The sequence below is a fragment of the Carlito syrichta genome, unplaced genomic scaffold (assembly GCF_000164805.1).
Source record: "Carlito syrichta isolate Samal-C Ts95f unplaced genomic scaffold, Tarsius_syrichta-2.0.1 Scaffold308941, whole genome shotgun sequence".
Taxonomy (NCBI): Eukaryota; Metazoa; Chordata; class Mammalia; order Primates; family Tarsiidae; genus Carlito; species Carlito syrichta.
This window is the reverse complement of record NW_007253037.1, coordinates 412,248-429,331: the sequence shown is the minus strand read 5'-3', so window position 1 is coordinate 429,331 and position 17,084 is coordinate 412,248.

Genomic DNA, 17,084 nt, shown 5'->3' with positions numbered 1-17,084 from the left:
TACTCAACGTTCATGTTGGAGAGTTGCTACTTCCTCACCCATTCTCACCCTTAATATAGTAGTGTTAGATATTTATGAAACGAAGTAGATCTGCATGCCATAGACCTTGGAAATATGTACAAGGTATGCTTTAGACTACATATTAATAAGTATTACATGACACAACCTGGTTACAATTTAAAATAAACACGAAAAATTTATACCACGGAAAAGAGAGCACACGCCCTTTACAACGGTTATCTTAGGAGTATAAACTCAGGAGTGCAAGAAGAAAAGACCAAGCTTTGACTTTTTAACTCTCTGTCTTGCTTCAATGGTCATAACCAACATATACTGTTATGGGATCAAGCTATTAAATATAGTCAAAAAACAAAATGGAAAGAAATACTGTAAAGAGCACTCTAGAATGATCTGCTTTCACACAAAACACCCCAGGAAGAAACTGCTCTTTGGGAAGAATTCTTCTCCTGGAAGACCGTCACAGCTGTGTGAACGGTGACGCCCGGTGTGGCGAACACAGAGCCTGCATGGCAGCAGAGGGCCGCACGGGCCGGACCTGCTCACACAGATGGAACTCTAAGGAATACTTGATGCAGGATTCCACTTCCTAAAGCCCCAAATCAGGAGAATCGCCTCCAAGTTGGGGGTAGACCCCTCCACACAAAGGCTGCTGCTGTGGACGCCTTCATATTCTTGTGTTTATCCCTGTGCACCTCACCTCCCAGGAAGAGACAGTGTCTGGGGCAGGGGCTGTGCTAGAGCCTTTGTCTCTGGGGCATACCTTGCTTTGAATGCGGCAACCACTCTCATGCAGGGTTGTCTCGCTGCCTTTTGTGCTTGTTGGTTTTGTACTCCGTGCTCTAGCTCAGCCTTCTTCAGGGCACTACAAACTGCAAGGTCAAGTGCTGATATCCCCGGCGAGCACTCCTACGTGATCAGAAGAGACTAACAGTTCACGAAGCCTTCGTGAAGTCTGGGTGCTTATGTGCAAGCTCTGGAGTGTCCTTCGTCTCGGGCTTCTTGTGGATGTTTGGGGGAAGATCTGTAACTAACGTCCTCTGAGTCTTAGTACCATCTCCTGGAGTCACATTTCTGCTTCCTGCAGTGAATCTCTGCACAGATTTCTCATCCCGAAGTTGCTGAGAATGAGACCTGGCTTGCTTTGAAGTGCCTGGCTGCATATCTTGCCTAGGAGGAATTCGTGGAGACCTGACCGGTGTTTGTGAGGTTGCAAGTTACCTCTGAGAGCGTAGGGACTCTCTGTCACTTTGAGAACACCGGCTCGGCTGCTGTGACCGAAGGAGGGTCCCCGCTGTCCTGAATGCCTAAGATTCGGATGCACAACCTGGTCCTGGGAGACCAGCTTCTCTTGGTAAATTGGAGGCCGTTGAGGCTGCTGAAGACGACAGCCCCAGCCTTTCTGATGCTGTCCTTGAAATCGTGAGCAAGGAGTGAAGGCCTTTTGCTCCTCCCACTGTTGCCACTTCTCCTAGTGCCAAGGGAGGGCCTCGCATGCTGGCTTGTCCCTGGCTGGTCCCTCTGAAAACGCGGCACCAAACATGTAGGAAAATGAAGATGGACTGCTGATCGACAGCCGGGAGAAGGCCCACCTCCTGTGTCACCATCACACTCCAAGGCACAGCTTGGTGTCCTTTTGACGCCTAGGGCTTCGGAGTCACTGGAGCCATCTGGTTCACTGGGAACTCCACGTGTCTTCAGAAAAGAGCGACCAGTCCTCCCCAGCAGAACCTCCTGGGCACAAGCGAAGTTCTGCTCAGTGTCGTACTTGGGAGATTCCACCGGGTTTCCCTGGAGGCTCATCAGTGGGTGACCTTGGGCAGAGAATTCGTGCAGTTTCCTGGTAGCAAACATTCTGCATCTCTCTCTAGACGGTAGTCTAGCTCTTCTATTTTGAAACCAGTTGTCCATGACAGACAAAGGACAGTTGACGTTTGTGGCCCGTTCTCCCCTGGTTGTGAAATCAGGGTAAGGGTTCTCTTTAAATGACTGCCGAAGTACACTTTGTTCATGCTTAGTACATTTTGTGTTGGGTTTTCCCATTCCTCGTCCCTGTTTGGTTCTTTGTGCTTCATCACGACTGTCTTCTTCAACTGGAGATCCCGTGTTCAAATCCTGGCTCTGAGGCTGACAGGCTGCAGGGAAATGCTGCCGGCCACAGCCCCCCTGGGGTCCTTTCCTCGTCCTGGGCTGTACTCCAGGCCCTGGGATGGAAGCCCTTCTCACGGCAGCTTCTTGGGGAACTTTGCATTCGAAAGGCACTGCAGCTGGGGTCACCACTGCCCCGGGGGAGCTCGGATGCAGATTTTTCCTCTGAGACATAGTGATGAACCCAGTGGACTCATGGGTTTGCTGTACATAGTTGGAGATTCGTGACTCAGGTATCACTCATTGAGCATGACACATAAGACACAAGGCACAGGTAGAGATCCGACCACCGAGCGTTGTCTTCTCAACCAGGGCTCATCACTGGAAGGCCACGTTGACTCTCCAGTCCAGGGTTTGAGCCAACCAGTTTGCTCGTATCTTGTGGAGGATTTTTTGCAACTATTTTCATCAGGGATATTGGACTGTGGTTTTCTTTTATGTTTTGTCTTTGGCTGGTTTTGGTGTCAGGGTAATGCTGGTCTCTTTGAATGAGTTTAAAAACATTCCCTCCTAGTTAAATATTTGGGATGGTTTGAGTAGAGTTAGTATTGGTTTTTCTTTAAATGTTTCATAGAATTCAGCAATGAGGACCTCAGAAGCTGGGATTTTCTTTGATGAGAGACTTTCCTTTTTTTTCTGATTCAACCTTGTTACTCATTATTGGTTCGTTCAGGTATTTTATTTCTTCATATTCTTTAATGGTACGTTGTATGTGTTCAGTGATTAATTCATTTCTTCTAGGTCTTCCAATTTGTTCACATATAGATTTTCTTAATAGTCTTTAATGATCCTTGTTATTTCATTGGTATCAGTTGTTTTGGATGCTTTTTCATTTTTCTTAGTCTTTGTCTTTTAAAAAATTTTTTCAAAACAATTTTCTCGATCTGTATTTTTTGCCCCAATTTTATTTATTTCTGCTCCGATTTTTTGTTATTTTTTCTTCCTACTAATTTTGAATTTGATTTGTCTTACTTTTATAGTCCTCTGAGGTGCACTATTAGGTTGTTTATTTGAATTCTTTGTACTTTTTGATTCGTTTATTACTATAAACTTTCCTTTTACTACTGCTGTTGTTGCACCTATAGATTTTGGAATGATATGTTTCCATTTTTATTTATTTCAAGAAATTTAAAAATTTTCTTATTAATGTTTTTATTGACCCAGTGGTTATTTAAGAGTATTTTTTTTTTAATTTTCATGCATTTGTATAGTTTTCAAATCCCTCTTATTATTGATATTTAGTTTTATTTCATTAAGGTCATGAAAACATACTTGATATGGTTTTAATCTTTTTGGATTTGTTGAGATTATTTTTATGTCCTAACATATCGTGTATCCTGAAGAATGTTTTATGTGCTGATGAAAAGAATGTATATTCTGGAGAAGTTGGGTGAAATTTTCTATATGGATGAAATGTCAGTTCGTTCCATTTGGAATACAGCATTGTTTAACTCTGATGTTTTATTGTTGATTTTCAGTCTGAATGATCTGTCCGTTATTGAGAGTGAGGTGTAAAAGTACCTGAATATTATTGTATTGCAGTCTATCTCTCCCTTTAGATATATTAAGAACTGCTTTATATATTTTGGTGCATTTATGTTGACTGCATACATTTGTATAATTCATGTCTTTTTCTGACTATAAGAATTAGATTTTTTATCACTATATAGTGACTTTGTGTTCTTTTTACAGTCTTTCACTTGTAGCTGATTTTCTTTTTTATTAAAAATTATGCATTTATTTTTACAAGTTTAATCTTCAACCACCTTCTTTTTTTATTTTAAAGATGTGGGGTACATTTCAGAATTAGACACACAAGTGGCCATCTTACAAGTAAAGTTTGAGCCTCTGTTTGGTCCCCACTTCACCTGGTTTGAGATCAGGTATCCCTAGTGATGTTATGTGCCCCCTCCCCAGGGAGTTTCTAGATACTGCCAATCCCTTTCTTATAGTATCATGGTAAATGTTTGGGGTCTGCTTATGAGTGAGTACATGTGATACTCAGTTATTTGTTTCTGTGATTAATCAGAGTGCTATAGACTCTAAATCCATCAAAGTTGCCACAAAGTCCATAATTTTCTCCTTCCTTATGGCTGAGTAATATTCCATCATGTGTATGTACATTTTTTTTTTATCCATTCTGGTTTTGATGGGCAGCATGGTTGGTCTCATGTTTTTGCTGTTGTGAATAGTGCTGTAATGAACATGCATGCACAGATATCTTTTCTGCAGAGTGATTTACATTCCTCTGGGTATATTCCCAGAAGGGAGATTGCTGAGTTGTATGGAAGGTCAATTTCTAGTTCTTTTGGGAATCCACACACTGTTTTCCGGAGAGATTAAGCTACTTTGCATTCCTACCAACAGTGTAGAAGCATGCCCTTTTCTCTGCATCCTCCCCAAAATACTGTACCACACTGAGGAGGACGTATTCCAGTTGCTGAAACAAGAAGGGTACCCCCGGGTTAAAAGGGAACCGGTCACTGCAATAACCCTGTCAATGCTGCTAGGCCTAGGCCTTGCTGGGGCAGGGACAGGTATCACCTCCCTAGCCACTCAATCCCATCATTACAGTAGCCTTCGGGCTGCAATAGATTCTGACATAGAAAAAAATAGAGTCTTTTATTTCACACTTACAGGAATCCCTAACCTCTCTGTCTGAAGTAGTTCTGCAAAACTGTAGAGGCTTAGACCTACTGTTCCTCCAGCAAGGTGGCCTCTGTGCCACCCTGGGAGAAGAATGTTGTTTCTACACCGACCATTCAGGGATAGTAAAGGAATCCATGGCTAAGGTGCAAGAAGATTTGGCTAAGTGCAAATTAGAGCGGGAGCAGAGTCAGGGATGGTTTGAAAGTTGGTTTAACTACTCACCTTGGTTAACCACACTATTGTCTGCTTTAATAGGTCCCGTGATCATACTCTTGCTGTTGCTAACCTTCGGTCCATGTATTTTAAATAAGCTAATAACTTTTATAAAAGCTAGAATAAACACTGTGCAACTTATGGTCCTCAGACAACAATACCAACAGGTGCCCCTGGACGACTCAGCATGTTAAAGGAATCCAAGATTAGATTCACTCTACCCTCATGAGAAGGGGGGAATGAGAGAACCGTAATAGAGTATACCATAGACTTAGTTAAGAGCATGCTATAACCCAATAAGTATGTAATCGGCTTGTGGACAGTAGCACAGCCATTTTAGTTTTCTGCTTTAAAACATAACCTGTAGCTGTTTAAAGTTTCAGTTATGGGAAAAACTGCAAAGCTCCAGTTCAAGCTTCAACCCCTTCCCTTGACCCACTTTCCCCTTAGCAACAACCAATCAGGTGCCAGGGGGAAATCACCTAAGTTTCCAAATGTCTCTGCAACTTCCCCAGCTAGTGGGCCAAAGTCAGCCCAAGTCAAGCTAGCCAATCCTTCATGATTGAGCTGACCACCAGAGGTTACTACCTAATTAAATGATAACAAGACTGGAAAGTCCCCCCAAACTCCTCCTCCCTTTGTGTAACCATGATAAAAGGTGTCTGCTTAAAGAAGTCGGAGTCTCTGGGTGTACTCCGCTGCGTCAGTTGTCAACAGAGGTCCAGGCTCGAGCTTGTAAATAAAGACCCTCTTGAACTTTCATCTGAATTGGCTCTTGGTGGTCTCTCAGATTGAACTTTTGGCCACTACATTATCAATGATGGCCATTTTTACTGGAGTTAGGTGGTATCTCAATGTGGTTTTGTTTGCATTTTCTGATGATTAGTGAGGCTGAGCATTTTTCATGTCTGTTGGCTGCTTGTATGTCTTCTTTTGAGAAGTGTCTATTCATGTCTTTTGCCTACTTTTTAATAGGGCTGTTTGATTTTTCCCTTTCGGTACATTTGAGTTCCTTGTAGATGCTGGATGTTAGGCCTTTGTCAGATATGCAGTTGGGAAGTATTTTTTCCCATTCTGTGGGCTGTCTTCCTGCTCTCTTGATGTTTTTTTCTTTTCTTTTTTTTGCTTTGCAGAAGGTTTTCAGTTTGTTGAGGTCCCCCACTTGTCTATCTCATCTCTATGGCATGAGTATTTGGTGTTTTGATCCAGAATTGGTTGCCTTTTTCGATTTCTATAAGGGTGTCTCCTGCATTTTCTGATTCTTAAAGAATCTTAAAGGTTTTACATTAGGTCTTTGATCCATTTTATGTTAATTTTTGTGTATGATGACAGGAATGGGTTCTGTTTCATTCTTCTGCACATGGTCAGTCAATTTTCCCAGCACCATTTACCGAATGGTTCTCCTCTCCCCAGTGATTATTGGTGGAGGCTTTGTCGAAGATGAGTTGGTTAAAAAATTGAGGTTTTACTTCCAGAATGTCTATCTTGTTCCATTGGTCTGTATGCCTGTTCTTGCACCGATACCAGGCTGTTTAAATTATTGTTGCCTTATTATAAAGTTTATATCTGGAAGTGTGATACCTTCTCTTGCATTTTTTCTTTTGCTAAGGGTTGTTTCGACTATTTGTGGCTATTTATGTTTCCATATGAATTTCTGCAGTGTTGTTTCCACATCTGGGAAGGATGATGTTGGTAATTTAATGGATGTTGTATTGACTCTGTAGATTGCCTGTGGTAGAATGAACATCGTAACAATGTAGATTCTTCCAATCCATGAGCATGGGCTATTTTTCCATTTGTTTGTGTCATAGTTGATGTCTTTCAGCAGTGTTTTGTAGTTTTTATTGTAAAGATCTTACATTTCTCTGGTTAGAAAGATCCTGAGGTATTTCTTTGTGTGTGTGTGTGTGTGTGTGTTTATTGTGAATGGGATTGTGTTTTTTCTTTGGTGCTCTGCCTGTTTGTTGTAGATGTATAAGAATGCAACTGTCTTTTGCACATTTATTTTGTACCCAAGACTTTTCCAAAGTCATTTATACGTGCCAGGAGGTTTTTGACAGATTTTCTTGGATTTTCAAGATATAGGAGCATATTAGCAGTAAAAATAGGGGTTACTTGGTTTCCTCTTTTCCTATTTGGATACCCTTGATTTCCTTCTCTTGTCTGATTGCTCTAGCTAGGACTTCAAGCACTATGTTGAACAGAAGGGGTGAGAGTGGGCAGCCTTGTCTTAGTCTGGTTTTCAGGAGAAATGCTTCCAGTTTCTGTCTGTTTAGCAATATGTTGACTGTGAGTTTATCATTGATTGATGACATTTACTATTTTGAGGTATGTTCCCTCTCTGCCTAGGTGCTCAAGGGTTTTTATCAAGAAAGGATGCTGGATTTTATTGAAAGATTCTTCAGCATTTAATAATATAATTGTGTGGTTCTTTACATCTGTTGATATATTTAATTACATTTACGGTCTTGCAGATGGTAAACCAACCCTGCATCCTGTGGTTGAAGCCTACTTGTTCATGGTGTATGCTTTTTGAGATGTGTTGTTGGATCTGATTTGCTAGAATCTTGTTGAGAAGTTTTGCATCTATGTTCGTCAGAGCTATTAGCCTGTAGTTCTCTTTCTTTGTTGGATCTTTACCTGGTTTGGGTGTCAGTGTGATGTTAGCTTTATAAAATGATTTGGGAAGAGCTCCTTCTTTCTCAATGGCCTGGAATGCTTTCAATAGAACTAGTATCAACTCCTCCTTTTATGTTTTATAGAATTCCACTGTAAATCCATATATTCCAGGGCTTGTGTTTGTAGGTAGTTTTCTTATGACAGAGTCAATTTCCTGGGTCTTTACTAGTCTATTTAGGATCTCAATTTCTTCTGATTTCAACCTTGTGAGATTGTGTGATGTCACAAAGACCTCCATTTTATTTAGGTTATTTAGTTTGTTTCCATACAGGTGTGAATAGTAATCTCTGATAATCTTTTGTATTTCTTCAGGATCAGTTGTGATTTACTTTTTTGTATTTCTGATTGTGTTTATTTGAGCTTTATCTCTCTTTTTCTTGGTCATTCTGGCTGGTGGTCCATCAATCTTGTTTATCCTTTCAAAGAACCTGTGTTTTGTTTCATTGATTTTTCCTTTGATAGTTTTGTCTTCTATGTCCTGTATTTTGGCTTGTACTTCTGTGATCTGGATTCTTCTGTGGAAGTTAGGATTTCGGTGGTTTTGCCTTAGGTGATTTGTTAGGCTGTTAACTTGTTTTTTTTTTCTGTTTTCTTGATGTGTGTTCATAGAGATATACATTTCCCTCTTACTTTCATGGCATCCCAGAGGTTTTTGTAAGATGTTTCTCATTTTCTTTTGTTTCCAAGAATCTTTCCATTTTGGTTTTGATTTCTGTGCTGACCCAGGAGTCATTCAGCATCATGTTGTTTGGTGTTCATATCTTTAAGTGTTTGGGGGAATTTTGTTGATATCTGTTTTTATTCCACTGTGTTCTAAGAAGGTGCATGACAGTGTTTTGATCTTGTGACATGAGTTTATGATTGATATATGGCCGAGAATGGGGTCAATCCTGGAGTACATTCCATGAGCTGATGAGTACAATGTATATCCTGTGGTTCTTGGGTAGGTAGTTATTAAGTTCATTTGGGCAAGTGTTAAGTTGAAGTTGCTGATCTCTTTGTTTCTTTTTTGCCTTGATGGGCTATCTAGGGCTGTTAGTAGGATATTTAAGTCCCCAGCTATAATAGCATTAAAGTCAATATCTTTTATTAATTTACTTAAGAGCTGCTGTATAAAAGATGGTGTTCCTGTGTTGGGTGACTATATGTTTAGAATGGATATTTCTTGTTGATGTATCAAACCTGTTATCATTATGTAGTGTCCTTCAGTATGTTTTTTTTTTTAACTTTTGTCTGATACTAAGATTGCAACTCTAGCCTTTTATATAATCCATTCTCTTGAAAGTTTGTTTTCCATCCTCTAACTTTGAATCAGGGAACTACTTTTGTGGTGAGAGTTTCCTTGGGGCAACAAATTTCGAGGCCATGTGTTTTTATCTAGTTTACCATGTGGTGTTTTTTCCTTAGTGTATTTAGTCTACTCATGTTCAGGCTGATTATTGAAATGTGAGAGTTTGTCTCTATCATAATGGTCTTATAAGGCTGTTTTGTTTTCATTTAGCCATTGTTTTTATATATGTGTGTGTTTTCATTTTTGCAGATATGCTGTGCATCCTGCTGCTTCTGTGTTTGTTTGTGATCTTATATATGGTGTTTGTTTCTTTTCTCTTCTGTGCACAGCACCTTTTTAAGCATGCCCTGTAGAGCTGGTCTGAAAGCAGCTGAAATTCTCTTAGAGATTGGATGTCTGGGAAGGATTTCATTTCTCTGTCACTGATGAAGTTTAGCTTGGTTGGGTAGCAAATTCTTGATTGAAATTGCTTATCTTTGAAAAGATTAAAGATTGAGTTCCAACTCCTTCTGGCTTGTAGTGTTTATGCAGATAAGTCTTGCAGCAATTCTGATTGGTTTCCCCTGGTATGTAGTCTGACCTTTTTCCCTTGCTGCCTTTAGGATATTTTCTTTTATATCTACTTTATATAGGCAAATTGCTATGTGTCTAGGGGTTGGTCTTCTCACAAGATGTCTCTAAATCTCTTGTGCTGGTGTAGATGAGGGAAGATTTCTTGAATGACCACATGGAATGCTTGTTCCGAGTGTTTTCTGTTTCTCTTCACATTTCAACTATTCCAATCAGATGTTGGTTTGGTTTCTTGATAAAGTTGTTCATCTCTTGGAGAGTTTCTTTCTTCTTAAGATTTTTTTTCTATATTCTTAATAGATTGAGTTAATTCCATATTTTGGTCTTCTAGCTCTGAGATTCTTTCTTCTGCTTGACCAATTTTTCCTTTCATGCTTGTCAGTTTGTTATTTATTTCTTGGAAGAAATTTTTTATTTCTGTTATTTTTAAGTATGCCTTCTTGAGTCTGTCCAACTCTACTGCAATTTTATTTAGTTTTGGCCTTTGCATTTCTTTATTTTTATTCATTCTACCCAATGATTCTCTGATCTCTGTAAGTAGCATCTGGGTACTGTCATTCTAGGAGATAGTCATTGTTTGTGCCCCAGAAGCAGTTCTTTCTAGCTCTGACTTTTTGTGGGTCTCTGTTGGTTATCAGTGGTTTTTCATTGATTTTTTTTCACTTTTAGCAATTCTCTTTTCTTTCTTTTTAATTTCTTTACTCATTGGAAACCAGAGAAGAAGTCACTTCTGATATTTACTCTACCTTTTTCCCTTCCTTAAGCCATGGCTCCAGGTTTGTTCAACTATGAAGCAGGGCTGCAGGTGGGGAGTTGTGCTGTCTCTTTACAACTTTGAGCCTTACTTGGGGATGGGGAGGGGCTGAAAGGATTCAGAACCTATTGGCAGGTCATACTGTTTGCTATCTGAGGGATGGTCCAGCTGCAATTCACTCTCCATCTTTGCACATTCTGACCTTACAGTGGGTATTCTTGCACAACCCCTAAATTTAAGACAGAACAACTAAATGAGATACTCAAACAAACCAAAACCTCCGCCTCCCCTCCAAAAAACCTCATTGATAGAGTTTTCAGTTTTAGTATGTCTCTTTGAGAGGGGTAGAGACCTCTTGAGATGGGGTCTGTGACTGCAGATCTGTTACTGCAGGTCCCCTCTTCACTGTTGAAACTTAAGATGTTAGAATCTTCATCTTCTGCTTCCTGAAATTTGTAGCTGGTTCATGCCCATGTGAGAGAAGGGGGCTGAAATAATGTGAAGCAGCATCTCTCAGGAACTCACCCCCTTCCTTCCTCTCCCAGCCTGGTCACATCTCCCAAGGTATCCAGTTCACAGTGAAGGAATGGGGTCTTTTGTCTCTGCTCTGCCCTGCCCTTCTGATCTCTTTTATTTATTGCTAGGGGTGGGAGAGAGTCAGCAAGGCATTCCATCCTCCTTCTCAGTCAGTTCTGCTGACTGTATCTATCACCTAGCAGCTGCCTCAGGGTTGAAGTTGATTCATCTGGGTTTCCACATCTGCCATTATCCACCAGGGCTTGAGCACTGGGGGCAATGTTCTCTGAGTTCACAAAGAGCAGCCCCAGTGCAATGAAGAGTTCAGTGCCTATTCTTAAGATAGAGTTCTCCAGTTCCACAGATGCTGCCCTGTAGTACTTCTCTGCCTAGTCTGCTCAGTTTCTCTGCCAGCTGCTGTTCCTGCCACAAATGAAGTTGATAGCTCCTTTCCCAGCAGTTACCATAGTCTCTGGATCTCAGGACCCAGTGACGAGGCTCTGAGGCTTGAGTTGGCCTTTCCTCACTTCTTCCATGGGGTGTTGCCCTGGGCTTCCTTACTGTGCTCCCTCTGTGGCACTCACTGCCAGCATTCAGTCAGATGCTGTGGTGGTGAGGTCAGCAATCATTCCAGCAGTTTTTTCTAGAAATAGCTCTTCTGTTTTTAGAAAATGGTGCTCAGTTCCTGTGCTCTGGGAAGCCTAGGGTCCAAGCAGAGCAGTTGTAGCACTAGTAGCCTCACCAGGAGGGCCCTGGTCACTTGCTCTCGAGTCCCCATTCAGTAAGCCGCTCACACTCCCACTTACACACAGAAACACATGCAGAATCATCCTTGCAATCACTCACCCACAAGGGGCTTACTAGACAGTTGGCTTACAGTCCAACTGGCTATACCACCATCTTCCCAGAAATTCCCCAGAGCCAATTTTCATTAGATATAAATATAGCTTCTCCTACTCTTTTCTTTTTTGGTTTTAATTTGCTTGAAATACCATTTTCAATTTCTTTTAGTGTATTTGTGTCTTTTTAGGTGAAGTGAGTTTCTTACGGGCTGCATATAGTTGGGTCATTTTTGTTTTTGTTTTAAATTCATTCAGCTACTCTACATCTTTTTTTTTTTAGTTGAAGTCTCACTCTGTCACCCAGGCTGGAGTGCCGTGGCACACTCATGGTCACCCCAGCGTCAACCCGCTGGGATCCAGCAATCCTTTTGCTTCAGCCTTCCAAGTCGCCAGAACTACAGACATACGCTACCATATCAGGCTATTTTTAAAATTTTATTGTGGAGACGAGGGCTCGCCAAGTTGCCCGGGCTGGTCTTGAACCCACAGGCTCAGGCGATCCTGTCACCTCAGTCTCCCAAAGTGCTGGGGCTACAGGTTGAGCCACTGAGCCCAGACTCTACATCTCTTAAAAGGAGAATTTAGTTCAATGAATAATAACATTCAATGTTATTATTGATTGTTTTCTTGTTATTTTATAACCCTTCTCTAAGATGACAACTTAACTTGGAACACACACACACATACACACACACACACGTGCGAGGGAACAACTAATGAATTCTACAATTTAACTCCATTCTTCCCCCATTTTGACTTTTTGTTGTCTCAATTTACATAATATTACATCCTCTTTCTCTTAACAGGTTGCTGTAGGTATTATTTTTGATAGATGTATCTTTTAGTGTTCATATAAGAAATATGTATGATTGCTCACAATTACAGTACTAATGTATTCTGAATTTGACTGTGTAATTACTTTTGCCAGTGAGTTTTATACCTTCTAAGGTTTCCTTTTTGCATGTTAGCATTATTTTTCTTCAGACTGATTATGTCCTTTTAGTGAGTCTTGTATAATAGGTCTGGTGGTGATGAATTTTCTCAGTTTTTGTTTGTCTGGAAAGGACTATCTCTCCTTCATATTTGAAGGAAAGCTTTGCTGGACATAGTATTCTACGTTCTCATTTATTTTCTTTTTCTTCAGCATTTTGAATATGCCATTTCAGTCCCTCCTGGGCTTTAATGTTTTCTCTCAGAAGTCTACTGCTTGGTGAATCGAGGTCCTTTATATCTTATTTGCTTGTTTTCTTTTGGTGTTTTTAGGATTCTCTCTTTGCCCTTGACCATTGAGAGTTTGATTATTATAAGGCTTGGGACAGTCTTGAGTTGAGTCTGTTTTGTGACCTTTGACCTTCCTGTTCCTAAATATTTCTATCTTTCTTCAGGTTTAAAGTAAGCTTTCTACTTCTTGTTCTTTCTCAACTCTATCTTGATGTTAATGATTATTAGATTTGTTCTTTTGAGTTTATTCTCCATAACTTTTAGGTGTTTCTTATTCTTTTAAATTATTTTATCTCTATATTTCTTGACTGTGTATCTTTCTAGCTCACTGATTCTTCTGCTTAATGAGTTCTGCTGTTTTAGAGCCACTACTGCATTTTTCAGTTAGCAAATTTATTTCAAAATTTCAGAATTTCTTTTTTATTTTTCAAGTATTTCTATTTATTTGTTAAATGTCTCTAATATATTTTTAATTGCTTTTCTGTGTTATCTTGGAGTTTGCTGAATTTCTTGACAGCAGCTATTTTGAATTCTTGATCTGAGAGCTCACACATTGTCATCTCTTCAGGGTCTGTAAAAGGCTCCTTGCTTTTTCCATTTGGAGAAGTCATAGTTCCCTGTTTGTTATTGCTTACTGTAAACATATGTCTATGGTTTTGTACTGAATGATGAGTTGTTCATTCTACTCTTTGCTGTTTGGCTTGTTTCCATTTTTCTAAAGTATGTTTGGTTAGAGGATCTTTGCAGTTGCCTGTGAGTTCTCTTAATCTCAGATCACTGTTCCTTTACAGCACTAGATGGTGCCTTATCAGGTTTGCCTTGCAATTGTTAAGAGCACTGACCATCTCAAATGGAGAAACTTACAAAAGGGAGAGATCTCAACTATGTGGGAAACCTGGCTGTGGGTTTATGCCCCACTAGATTTGTGGAGAGTGATTCCTACAGCTTCATGTTACTGGATATGAACTCTGATTTGGTGTTATTTGCCATTGAGATAAAGAGCAGAATTTAACAGGCTTGGGTTTCAGTCTTACCTCTTCTATTTGTTTATAGCTGCCCTGGGAGGTTTTCTCTCTCCTGGTACTTATAATGCTTCTTATGGGTCGAGATGGAATGATTTTTCTGCAAGGGAACCCAAGGTGTTGGGAAAGCTGGATGCCTGCCTTGATCTCACTTTTTGTAGTGCAGAAACCATGTATCCAGGAGTAATTTTCTATGCACAGTGACTGGCAGATTGGGAAAAGGATGCCATGGATAGAGAAGTCTGTTTCTTATACCATCTTCTCAGAATTTTTTCCTACTGTATGGCATCAGGAATTGTTTCAGCTTCACATTTGAATTCTGGGATATTACTAATGATAATCTTGGTGTTAATTTTTTCACCCTGTGGGAGAAAATGAAGCCAGATTCTTTCTACTCTGCTATTTTTGTGATGTCACTTCTAGCTAGGCAACTGTAGCTATATCTTGGTTCCTGTGAGTGTCCCCAGTATCTCTCATAGTTACCTGAACCAATAAAGTTTTGATACTTCAACCTGCTTGAGTTGAGTTTCTGTCCCTTGTGATAAAAAAAGTCTAACTAACAAAATCATAAGACTAACTAACCAAGACATATAAAGGAGTCATAAGCCATTTTTGTTTCATACTTAAAATTTTCAATCATATCACTCTACTAGTACTTTAGTTAAGCTTTACCATCTATATGTGTAATTAATGCTCATTTTTTTTTGACAAGGTGACTCACCTTTTCTGTGTATTTCTTTGAAATTATGCAGCATTCTTATTGGTATTTTGTGAACTGAAAAATTTGATGATTGTAGTGTTTTTCTAGTTCTCATTTCCTTCTGTTGAATTTAGGAACCAAAATTTGGTTTTTATTTTTATTTTTTTAAGTTTTCAAGAAAAGTTTATGTAGAAAGCAAATGAGAGAGAAAGAGAAAAAGATGATTCACCTCCCCAAGTTAGGAGAAGGGGCCAAGGTTAAGGAAACATGGTGGCCACAGCCAGGAACCAAAATTTTAAACTTAAAAATCAAAATTACATAAAAGTGTCCTCCCAATCACAGTTCATTTTTTTAAATAAAAGAAAATATTATCTTTATAACGCCTTCATTTGTTGAAACTGTCACAGCTTAGAAAAACAAAATGATTCTAAAACTAAAATTATGCATGCATGTTTGTAACAAGAAAAACCTTTGGAGTAAAACTTAAGCATTGGAAGAAGAGCTTCAACATCACTGGATTTATTTTGTTATGAGAAGCTAATGGTGAGGGAGGTGACATATATCATGCTTTCAACACATGCGCATTGGGTATACAAACAGACCTTCAATGAATTCCCAAAAAGCTTTCCCAGAGTTGGAAGAAATGTTTTAACTTAAAATCATTCTGTTCATACGAATTCAGAATTTTTATTATTATACTGGGTGCATCCCAGGTATAGGTAAGAAAAAAAATGCTCATGATTCTCATATGACAGTAGACAAGACTACTAATGCAGACAAAAATCCCTCCATTTTTCTATCACTAGGTATGCTACAAAAGAAGACGCTTTCCCATTGTCTAGAGAGAGGATCCATTCTCAACTCAAATCCCAGTCAGATCACTCCTTTTTTCTATTAATGGAGAAGACTTAATCACCCATCCAAATGTAGGAAAGAGGCAGCTGACAGGAAAAACATAAAAGTCACATTAGAAAGGCAAGAAATGTATAATGCCATACAAAGAAAGCAGACACATACTTCAAAACTTGTAATTTGTAGAAAGCATTTTATATAACATAGTGGAAGGAACAAAAGGTACTTCAAATGTCATGCCAAAGACACCTGACTTGAAGTGCAAATTGAAGCAACAAATAAGTAAAGTGGAAGAATTTTCTCCCATGTAGCAAGAAAGAACCTACATATTATCTAGCCAAAGGGGATAAAACTGAGATGAGGACATCATAGGATACCTGGAAATGAACACGTAGAGTTTAGGGATTTATTTATGTATGGAATGACACACTTCGTCACGACATTCATGCATGTTTTATGAACTTATGCTGAAGTAATTTTTGAGTCATATGCTCATCCTTTTTTTTTTATTTTTTATTTTTTGAGTTGGAGTCTCACTCTGTCGCCCAGACTGGACCGCTCCCGGCCCCTGCAGCCTCGACTTGCTGGGCTCCGGCAATCCTTCCGCCTCAGCCTTCCGAGTAGCTGGAACTACAGGTGCGCACTACCACGCCCGGCTGATTTTTTGATGTATGGTAGAGATGAGGTCTCCCTGCCCAGGTGGGTCACGAGCCCGCGGGCTCTGGCAATCCACTCACCTCAGCCTCCCAAAGGCGCGGGATGACAGGCTGAGCCACCGAGCCTGGCTGCTCATCCTTTTAATCCCAGAATAATACTGCATCTGTGGATTACATAAAATGAGTTGAAGACACTCTGAATCATGTCTGGATTGAGTGGGCCCTACCTGACTGCTGTAGTTAAGACTGGTGTCATGTTGACTCTCACTCAAAAAAGTGAGTTATCTCGATCCCTTTGCCATTACTCCTGTCTCCTGGGGAGGGGGTGCAGTGCATCAGGGTGCCTAGGAACTAATGGTGTTCCTGGCCTGGATTTCCCTGGTAGGTGATATTGAGGAGCTTGAAGTTTGGGCCTGCCTGAACTTTCCTTGAGACAGCAAACATTGTTTTCTCTTCCTGTTGGCAAAAAAGAAGGGCTTTCTCCAGGAGGGCAGCCTGCCTTTCTTGTCTCTCTTCTATGACTGAATGCGGCAATGGGGATCTGTTTAGTGGATTCAGCTCTTCCTCTTAGGGTGACCAGCTGTCCCTGTTTCTCAGAAACCGGGAATTTCCTGGGATGGACGCTTTCACTACTAAAACCAAAGCCAGGCTTGGTGGCCCAGACTTGGAATCTTAGCATTTTGGGAGTCTGGAGCAAGAGGATTGCTTGAGGCCAAGCGCTCAAGACCAGCCTAGGCAACAGAGTGAGACCCTGTCTCTACCAAAAATAAAAAATGACCTGGTACGGTGGCACACACCTGTAGTCCCAATTACTGGAGGCTGAGGTGGGAGAATCACTTGAGCCCAGGAATTTGAGGCTGCAGTGAGCTATCATGGCACCACTGCACTCCAGCCTGGGAAACAGAGTGAGACCTCTCGTTAACAAACAAAAGAAAGGGACAAGCTTAAGAAAA